Source organism: Rutidosis leptorrhynchoides, chromosome 2, assembly GCF_046630445.1.
Source record: "Rutidosis leptorrhynchoides isolate AG116_Rl617_1_P2 chromosome 2, CSIRO_AGI_Rlap_v1, whole genome shotgun sequence".
Classification (NCBI taxonomy): Eukaryota; Viridiplantae; Streptophyta; class Magnoliopsida; order Asterales; family Asteraceae; genus Rutidosis; species Rutidosis leptorrhynchoides.
In genome coordinates this window covers 183094377-183104805 of record NC_092334.1, presented here as the reverse complement: position 1 = coordinate 183104805, position 10429 = coordinate 183094377, and positions in this window count along the sequence as shown.

The window sequence follows — 10429 nt, the reverse complement described above, 5'->3', positions numbered from 1 at the left end:
CGGTCATTCCTTTGAGATAGTGACTCTCGTGTAGTTCGGAATCACTAAGGCGCGTGTAGTTCGGCCAATCCCGATTGTTGTTGTGGTGAAGGTAGTGAGTCACGTGTAGTTCGGATTCGCTAAGGCGCGTGTAGTTTTCGGCCAGCCTCCTTGTTGTGTGATCTATCAGTTGTTTTATACACCGATGGTGGGGTCGTAAGGACCATGATGTTTGATCTATTGGTTGTTTTATACACCAATGGTGGAGTCGTAAGGACCATGCTGCGGGAACTATCGGTTGTTTTATACGCCGATGGTGGGGTCGTGAGGACCATGTTGTATGATTAGTGATGCGATAGCCGTGCTTCGCTCACATGTTGTTACGGGTGTGGCAATAGTGGATTTTGTACACCTTGGGATTAGCGTTGCCATAGTCGTTTGGGCGCTATCGGTTTTAACCGTTGGATTATGATGTTACGGTAGTTGCGTATTGGTCGTATTGCGCGCTACAGAGGATGACAAGTGGTAAGTGTTATCCGTAAGGATTCGCTTCTTTTCGGTCTTCGTCGGTTTAGATGGTTGACTTTATTATGATGAGCGGTTTTACCAGCGATGTACCTGGTATGGTATGCTAGGGGTTGATATCTCGGTTCGAGATTTGGTTGAGTTTTCCCGATGTGAGGGATTGAGCATGGTTTTAGTGCTCGGATTGGTGGATTTGATAAATCGCGTGTGACGATTTTAGTTGTTAAAGGTGATTCATTGGGAAGAATTGTCTAGGAAAGTTCGGATTGGGACTTATGATTAAGGACCGTTGAGTAGGTCCGGATTGGTTAAGTGGTGAAGATCACGAGGACGTGATCGAATTTAAGTGGGGGAGAGTTGTAAGACCTGGATTCTGTTTTAGGCCAAGTGCTTGCCACGCACAAGGCCGCGCGCCGCGTAATATGTCGCTAGTGTGAGGAAGTTCTAGTGTGAGATTTCGGATGACGTTTTTAGTAGATCCGAAAATTGTGTTGGGGCCTATTTTTGGTCGATTTGTGGTGGAGTGCAATTTCGGTTAAAATTGTACTTATGGTTTGGATTTAAATTACCACCGAAGTGGTAATGTGGTAAATCTCGTTGAGAGATAATGGACGTGTATGGTGAGCAAGGTGAAATCCCTCGGTTAAGGGATGTGCGTATCGGATTCTCTTTTAGAGAATTATTGTTGGGTACCTATGTTTGATATAGGTAGTTCTTGCTCGATTGTGTGAATGGTTAGTGGTATCCGTTAGGATTCACTATGGCGTAGCAGAGCGCGATGTTACGCTACTCGTTGTTCGAGGCCAAAAGGGCATTGATTGGTGAAGCATGACCTTCGGGGTCCACTGACTTCATCATGGGATCGTTGATTGGTGAAGCATGACCTTCGGGGTCCGCTGACTTCATCATGGGATTGTTGATTGGTGAAGCATGACCATCGGGGTCTGCTGACTTCGTCATGGGATTATATCGGTGAAGCATGACTTTCGGGGTCCGCTGACTTCATCCGGTGTTGAGATTGTGAAGTGGATCGCGTGTAGTTCGGATTCACGATGACGCATGTAGTTCGGTCATCTTATTGTGGAAGTGAATCTCGTGTAGTTCGGATTCACAAATGACTCGTGTGGTTTCGGTCATTGTATTGAGGAGTGAGTCTCGTGTAGTTCGGATTCACAAATGACTCGTGTAGTTCGGTCATTCCTTTGAGATAGTGACTCTCGTGTAGTTCGGAATCACTAAGGCGCGTGTAGTTCGGCCAATCCCGATTGTTGTTGTGGTGAAGGTAGTGAGTCACGTGTAGTTCGGATTCACTAAGGCGCGTGTAGTTTTCGGCCAGCCTCCTTGTTGTGTGATCTATCGGTTGTTTTATACACCGATGGTGGGGTCGTAAGGACCATGATGTTTGATCTATTGGTTGTTTTATACACCAATGGTGGGGTCGTAATGTCACGACCCGGAAAATTTTGACTAATTTTAAACCAAACTTTCGATACGATGTAATATTTTCGACACGATAAAAGAAATATGTTAGGCTAAGTCTCATAAAGTTTGAACTGTTGGATATATTCATTGACCTTCGACCATTCTCGGTGATTCACGAACCATTATTTGTTAATGAATGTGTGTAGATGTATACATATAAATATATAAGTATATGGATATATAATAACTTGAAATAAATATATCTAATTTAAAATATGGGATTATTCGGAAATGTTTTTATCCGCCTCTGATTAACAACGGGGCACAGAATACTACCCCTAATAAAACTGGTTGTCGGTAAAATAAAACAAACTCCACTATATATAATTGATATATTTGATTGACACTCTAATTTTGATTGTTCACCCGTGAATTTCTTTATGTTATTTGATATATCACTGTTTTTGTCTCCATATCTTACATCTACTCTATCTAATATCTATTCTATCCTATATATATACATACAAACATATAACATATGCATTCATACACATATACATTAAACAAAAACTGCATTCAATTTCTTCAAAGTTCTCATATTCGTCTCCTTTGGTGTTCGAGCAAGATCAAGAACCCCATATCCGGTTCATCATCGACTGTCATCTTCAAACACCCAGCACGAGCACTCTCTTTTGTTACTCATTTGATTATGTTTTATCAACCCACCAAAATACTACAAATGAAACCGAAACCCGTTTGCTATCGAGCAAGAACCATACAACCACCCAAACCTATAAGCCACGCACCTTCATATTTCTTTTTCGTTCAAAGACTACAACGCAACACCACCACGACACCATTAACCTCCACCATAACAACCACCACCTCCTTCATCCTCTACGATCACCATAAATCACTCCTCTATCCCTCCCTCCATCTCTCTCTCTCTAGTTCCTCTGCAAACGTATCTATATTATCACTTCAAACCCGTTTAAACACTCAAAACCCAGGGAGATGTACACCATCATTGAACCCACACGCCATGTATGCTATACTGTTTTGTTCGAGTGAAAACCATCCACCACCTCTTGCTAACCTACTCGTTTCTGTTTTGAACCAAAGACGAACACTACCCCAAACCACCATAGTAAACGACCTATCTATGTTTTTGTTTCTATTTCTTATTTCTTTCGTGAACACCACCACCGAACAACTGTTCGCTGAATTATTGCTACTACCATCGAGTTACAGCTACCATTTATTTATTTGACAAACTTCAAAGAACTTCACAAAGTTAACCCTAACCGAATATCTATTACCGTTTTGTTTCGGTTCCTATTTCGATCGAGACCCAAATCAAACCAAACCAAACTCGTTTTGCTATTTCCCATATGATCTCTGTTCAATAAAGCTTTTGCAGCAGCTATGGTCATGTGTGTTGCTGGGGTTAAGCGGGAGGTCTTGGGTTCGAGCCCGGACTCTTTCATTTCTTTTTAGAAAAGTTTACAAGGTAGTTTTATCTATTATTATTATTACTATTATTATTATTATCAATATTTTTAGTATAAGTATTATTATTATTATCAATATTAGAATTATTATTATTATTATCATCATTATTATCAAAAGAACCTTTATTTTTTTTTATTAAAATTATTAGTGATATCAAAAGTATCATTTAAAATTATCATTTTTCTTAAGATTTATATTAACTAATATTAATAGTAAAACTACCTTTTTATTTAAAAATTTCATTATCATTGTTATTATTATTATACCATTATATCAAATAAATATTTTATATATAAAAATATACTTATACTAAAGATATATTAACAATATCTATAATTTTATATTAAAAATATTAACTATTTTAAATATATATACAAATAATTTAAGATTTGATATAAAAAATTTGTTTGATCACGATTATATGTATTAATATATATATACTCGATATAGGTTCGTGAATCCGAGGCCAACCTTATACTTGATCAATGATGTTATATGTATTTTTACTACAAAATACATTTGGTGAGTATATAGTCCCTTTTAAACTCTAAATATTTTTGGGCTGAGAATACATGCGCTGTTTTTATAAATGATTTACGTTATGGACACAAGTGATCAAAAATAAATTCTACGTTGAGTTGTACCATGGCATATTTCTTTATACTTGGTAGCTAATATTTACGTGAGGAGCGTAAACGCGAATCCTGTTGATAGATCTATCGGGCCTGACAACCCCAACCGGGATGGACGACCAGTTTTTTTAACGGTTGCACAGTACTTCGTTTCGTTACTACACTTGGTACGGTGTAGGGTTTATTTAAGAATATGCTGCTGTGATTTAAATGTTAAGTATGGTTACCAAGTGCTCAACGACTTTTCATACACGAGGAGTGTACTATGTTTAACTATATGAAATCTTGTGGTCCATAGTTATAACGCTGCTAGCATCAAACCTATATATCTCACCAACTTTATGTTGACGTTTTAAAGCATGTTTATTCTCAGGTACGAATTAAGTCTTTTGCTGTGCATTTGCTCATGTTAAGGACATTACTTGGAGTCGATCAACGCAATGGGACCAGATGTTGATGATTTCGTCCAGGGGGATAAGGATGGGTCGTCACAGGTGGTATCAGAGCCAGGTTCTTAGCGAACCAGGCCTTGTATTAGTGTGTCTGACTAGTAGTTGTTAGGATACATTAGTGAGTCTGGACTTTGACCGTGTCTACATGTCAAAAGTTTTGCTTATCACATCTAGTCGGAAACCATTTGCTTATCGTCATTAGAAAATTGCCTATTTATCATTCTTAAGTCTAGACACGTCTTATTGCATTTAGTGCATTGATAGTGTATGGACAAAATTCATATCTTAGCGTATCTGATAATTCCTATCTTAGCGCATCTGTAGACTTGCCTGACACATGTCGTAAATTCCTCCGTGGTCTACATAATTTTCAGTACTATATATATAGATATTCTATGAAGTTAGGATATCACCCGATATCTGAAAATCGTTTCACCTCAAAGATCCTTTTCATTTACCGAATTGCCCTCTTGGTGATGAACTTGAAGCACTTACCGGCGAACCTGTTCGAGAAACCATTTTCTTTCTCATTTCTAGAGTATCTCGTCACGATTACATACTATCCCATATTTCGAATCTTATTCAATCGCTCGTCCCAACCACCAATCATCCCGGCATAATAGAAGAAATTAATAAACTACGCGCTTATGTGACGGCTTTGGAGAATATGGTGCGAAGGTTACAAACACCAGCAGCAGCACCAACAGCATAATCTGTACCACCATCATCAACGCCGACAGTACCTTTATTACTCCCAATCACAACCACGTCGTAAACCACAACATCACAATCTGTACCTCGAATATCAACTTCACACGCTTCAATATCACCATCTGTACTTCGAGTATGATCTTCGTTTTACATAGCGTTCCACATCGATTATCTTCGCTTTATGTATCATTCTACCTCATTTATCTTCGTTCGACATGACGATTATGTAATCTCTAATGTTTTAGAGATTATGTAGTCTAGTATTAACGATAAATCAAATGAGTTTGATATCTCATTGACTCGTTAAATCCATGATTACATCCGAAGAAAATATATATGTAAGTATATTTTCATAAAGATTGCAATTAAAAATCCTTTCGTACAAACTGTTAATGATGAAAATATTTTAACGGGTAGGTAACACCCGAGGAATATTTAGATTTCACATTAATAAGTTACACTGTACATTCTTCGAATCTGATTCAACGGTTATTTACTATCCTATCTACTACCACCGATATACGTATCCGTTCACCACAAAATAACCATTTCTATTCAAATTTCATATTTAGATTTTGACCTATCAGAATCCAACAAGTGGCATAATGAAGAAAACATTGGATATAATAAAATTTGTTAGAAACAAATGGATTAACTAATTGAAATATTGTTAAGATTCCACGCTAACTGTTCCTAGCTAACTATTCCCAGCTAACTGATTAACATTTAATTTATCGCAATTTACATTCTCGCAATTTTATTTATTGTCATTTAATTTCTTCACTTTACATACCGTCGGGACACATGTACAACAATACGTCGGATTAATTCTGAGACAACACGTTGTATAATGGGTCATGATATATATTTATTTACTTTTCGCATTTTAAATAACGGGACACGGATACAAGGTTTCGACTTATCATATCGACCCATCTATATATATATTTCGGAACGACCATAGACACTCTATAGTTGACTATACAGGGTTGAGGTGGATTCCAAAATATATATATGGTTTGAGTTGTGATCAATACTGAGACCGGTACACGGGTCACGATATGTATTAACTAATTCGAATATTATATATATAACTGTATATGAAATTGTTGGACTATTGGACTGCTAACTTTGGACAATTAAAATGAATTAAAATATTGATTATAACATATGAAACTAAACAATTCTTCAAGTTTGCCACTTGATTTCATTCTAAACCTCATTTGTATCTCGACAATTACAATTCGCGTTCAAACCTTTCATGATTCTTGAAAACACCTCGATCGAGAAGTTGAACCAACCGCACTTCATCTACGGAAGAAAATATTTATGCACCTGAAAAACTCTCGAACCCAAAGTCATAGTTTAATCCGTAACCGTGTTGAATCCTTTATCATTTATTAAAAACAACCTTACGATTCATTTTCAAAGTAGCCAAATTTTGTCACAGCTCCAGCAAGTCAACTTCGACTTTTCGTTCGAATCAACCTTATTATAACTTTGATACATACGATTAGCTTTCCTCCTCGTTACTGGAGAACCTTTTATATTCCACCATATTACCATCAGCGTTAAATCATCTAAAAATACAAATCTCCTAAACCACCTCGGTTTGATAACCGAAGACCCAGATCCGTTAACTTTGAAAATGCTGACGAAGCAGCATGTAGTAGATGGTCTTAATGGCCAAAGGTTGATGATAAAGAAAGGAGGGTTAGGAACGCTCGACAGAAAATTTAGTACCGAAAAGCAGATTATGCGAAACTATGAAGAAAGCCGTGGAAAAATCATAAAGAATAAGTTTGACTTCAAAGAATCCAAACGATTCAGTGTCTGCTGAAACCGTTAGTAAGAACCCTACTTCTTATTCTAAACCTTTCCAGATGATATTCATCATCATCATCTTATCTTAGATATTATAAGATATCTTCATATCTTCCGTTATACATATTCTCCATATTTCTGGAGATATTTTCACAACTATTCCTATCTGAGATCATTTGTCACTCCGTAACATCTGCGTTACAACATAAAAGAAACTGTGTTAGTTCCTAAGTTCTAAAACCTTCGAGTTTAAAATAGGAATGTTCTGAAACAGTGTTGGGAACTGATGCATGAATTAGTATAATATAATGAAACTTGATCAACTTCATTATATTACAGTAAGTCATGTTGAGTTTCTAATGGAATGTGATGATTTACAGTACCATCATCATGTGCCATGTTACACGACTCTTACATTCTACCCAGTTTTCAAATACATCGAGAACATATCTTCCTGATAGTTCCATCTTTTCTTCTAAATTCTGGTAATTTGACAAATCAAAATTTTGCCATTACCATTTCTTTCTAAAAGCATTAGCTATGTTCATTTCAAACTTCATACCTACAAATTCCGGATCACTACTCGCTTGACTCGAAGTCAAGAAGAGAAAAAGAAAGCCCGAAGCTCCGAAAATAATGAAGGCTATAAACTCCGGTAATCACCCCGAAGTTACAAACCGTGTATATTGATACAGATAGAAATATAGAGACACGGGAGAATTAGAAACACTATAAACACAAGTGTATAGTAGAAGTAAATAGATTCTTCTGGTGGTAGATGAAAAAGAAGAATGACAGATGTGAAAATTTAGAGTATATCAAGAATTAGAATGGGATGGAGCATATTGGCGAATGTCTTAAAGAAAGAGTTAAGGAGAAAGGATAGGATGTGAGATATGGAAATAAGGAAACGAAGGAGATAGATTTATAGTGAAATATTTGACAGAGCAATCGAAACAGATTATTTCAAAGAAGATTCTGATTTCCTAAATCGCCGAAAGAACCAAATCTTATTATATAAGATTTTCTTTAAAACCCTTAAATCCCGGAAGTCAAAAGTAATTACGTCATCGGTTGAAACGAATATATTTATTTACTCATTTCACTCTTTTGTGATAGCTTCACTCGTGCGCTTCACTTGATCAAATCGTTTTATCTATATCTCTCAATACTGATAAAACTCCATTATTACCTCATACTTGTCATGAAAACATTCCTATTGTTATCCATGACGACCTCTATCAAATTTCGGGGACGAAATTTATTTAACGGGTAGGTACTGTCACGACCCGGAAAATTTCGACTAATTTTAAACCAAACTTTCGATACGATGTAATATTTTCGACATGATAAGAGAAATATGTTAGGCTAAGTCTCATAAAGTTTGAACTGTTGGATATATTCATTGACCTTCGACCATTCTCGGTGATTCACGAACCATTATTTGTTAATGAATGTGTGTAGATGTATACATATAAATATATAAGTATATGGATATATAATAACTTGAAATAAATATATCTAATTTAAAATATGGGATTATTCGGAAATGTTTTTATCCGCCTCTGATTAACAACGGGGCACAGAATACTACCCCTAATAAAACTGGTTGTCGGTAAAATAAAACAAACTCCACTATATATAATTGATATATTTGATTGACACTATAATTTTGATTGTTCACCCGTGAATTTCTTTATGTTATTTGATATATCACTGTTTTTGTCTCCATATCTTACATCTACTCTATCTAATATCTATTCTATCCTATATATATATACATACAAACATATAACATATGCATTCATACACATATACATTAAACAAAAACTGCATTCAATTTCTTCAAAGTTCTCATATTCGTCTCCTTTGGTGTTCGAGCAAGATCAAGAACCCCATATCCGGTTCATCATCGACTGTCATCTTCAAACACCCAGCACGAGCACTCTCTTTTGTTACTCGTTTCATTATGTTTTATCAACCCACCAAAATACTACAAATGAAACCGAAACCCGTTTGCTATCGAGCAAGAACCATACAACCACCCAAACCTATAAGCCACGCACCTTCATATTTCTTTTTCGTTCAAAGACTACAACGCAACACCACCACGACACCATTAACCTCCACCATAACAACCACCACCTCCTTCATCCTCTACGATCACCATAAATCACTCCTCTATCCCTCCCTCCATCTCTCTCTCTCTAGTTCCTCTGCAAACGTATCTATATTATCACTTCAAACCCGTTTAAACACTCAAAACCCAGGGAGATGTACACCATCATTGAACCCACACGCCATGTATGCTATACTGTTTTGTTAGAGTGAAAACCATCCACCACCTCTTGCTAACCTACTCGTTTCTGTTTTGAACCAAAGACGAACACTACCCCAAACCACCATAGTAAACGACCTATCTATGTTTTTGTTTCTATTTCTTATTTCTTTCGTGAACACCACCACCGAACAACTGTTCGCTGAATTATTGTTACTACCATCGAGTTACAGCTACCATTTATTTATTTGACAAACTTCAAAGAACTTCACAAAGTTAACCCTAACCGAATATCTATTACCGTTTTGTTTCGGTTCCTATTTCGATCGAGACCCAAATCAAACCAAACCAAACTCGTTTTGCTATTTCCCATATGATCTCTGTTCAATAAAGCTTTTGCAGCAGCTATGGTCATGTGTGTTGCTGGGGTTAAGCGGGAGGTCTTGGGTTCGAGCCCGGACTCTTTCATTTCTTTTTAGAAAAGTTTACAAGGTAGTTTTATCTATTATTATTATTACTATTATTATTATTATCAATATTTTTAGTATAAGTATTATTATTATTATCAATATTAGAATTATTATTATTATTATCATCATTATTATCAAAAGAACCTTTATTTTTTTTTTATTAAAATTATTAGTGATATCAAAAGTATCATTTAAAATTATCATTTTTCTTAAGATTTATATTAACTAATATTAATAGTAAAACTACCTTTTTATTTAAAAATTTCATTATCATTGTTATTATTATTATACCATTATATCAAATAAATATTTTATATATAAAAATATACTTATACTAAAGATATATTAACAATATCTATAATTTTATATTAAAAATATTAACTATTTTAAATATATATACAAATAATTTAAGATTTGATATAAAAAATTTGTTTGATCACGATTATATGTATTAATATATATATACTCGATATAGGTTCGTGAATCCGAGGCCAACCTTATACTTGATCAATGATGTTATATGTATTTTTACTACAAAATACATTTGGTGAGTATATAGTCCCTTTTAAACTCTAAATATTTTTGGGCTGAGAATACATGCGCTGTTTTTATAAATGATTTACG